This window comes from Mastomys coucha, chromosome X (genome assembly GCF_008632895.1).
Source record: "Mastomys coucha isolate ucsf_1 chromosome X, UCSF_Mcou_1, whole genome shotgun sequence".
NCBI classification, from domain to species: domain Eukaryota; kingdom Metazoa; phylum Chordata; class Mammalia; order Rodentia; family Muridae; genus Mastomys; species Mastomys coucha.
In genome coordinates, this window is record NC_045030.1 from 162,483,097 (window position 1) to 162,483,305 (window position 209).

The 209-nt window shown below is 34.4% G+C and overlaps 1 protein-coding gene across 5 annotated transcripts in view; it reads left to right on the forward strand.

The window, feature by feature from the left end:
• Arhgap6 (Rho GTPase activating protein 6) overlaps positions 1-209 on the forward strand; it is a 484,877-nt gene that overhangs the window by 440,623 nt on the left and 44,045 nt on the right. The window lies entirely within an intron of this gene.

A 209-nucleotide genomic window follows, 5' to 3' on the forward strand; every position in this document is an offset into this window, starting at 1 on the left:
ATGAATATATAAAGTCTTTTTGTTTGTTTTGTATTTAGTAGAATTTAAAATCTTGGCTCTTACTGTGGGACAAGCCCAAAATGAGAACAAGTTTTAGACATTGGGTTTCATTGTAATAAGGCTGTATTTCAATGACCTTGGCATCACCAAAGGATTTTACCTCCATCATAGCTAAGCTGAGAGTTGATAGTTCTGCTGCACCAAGAAAT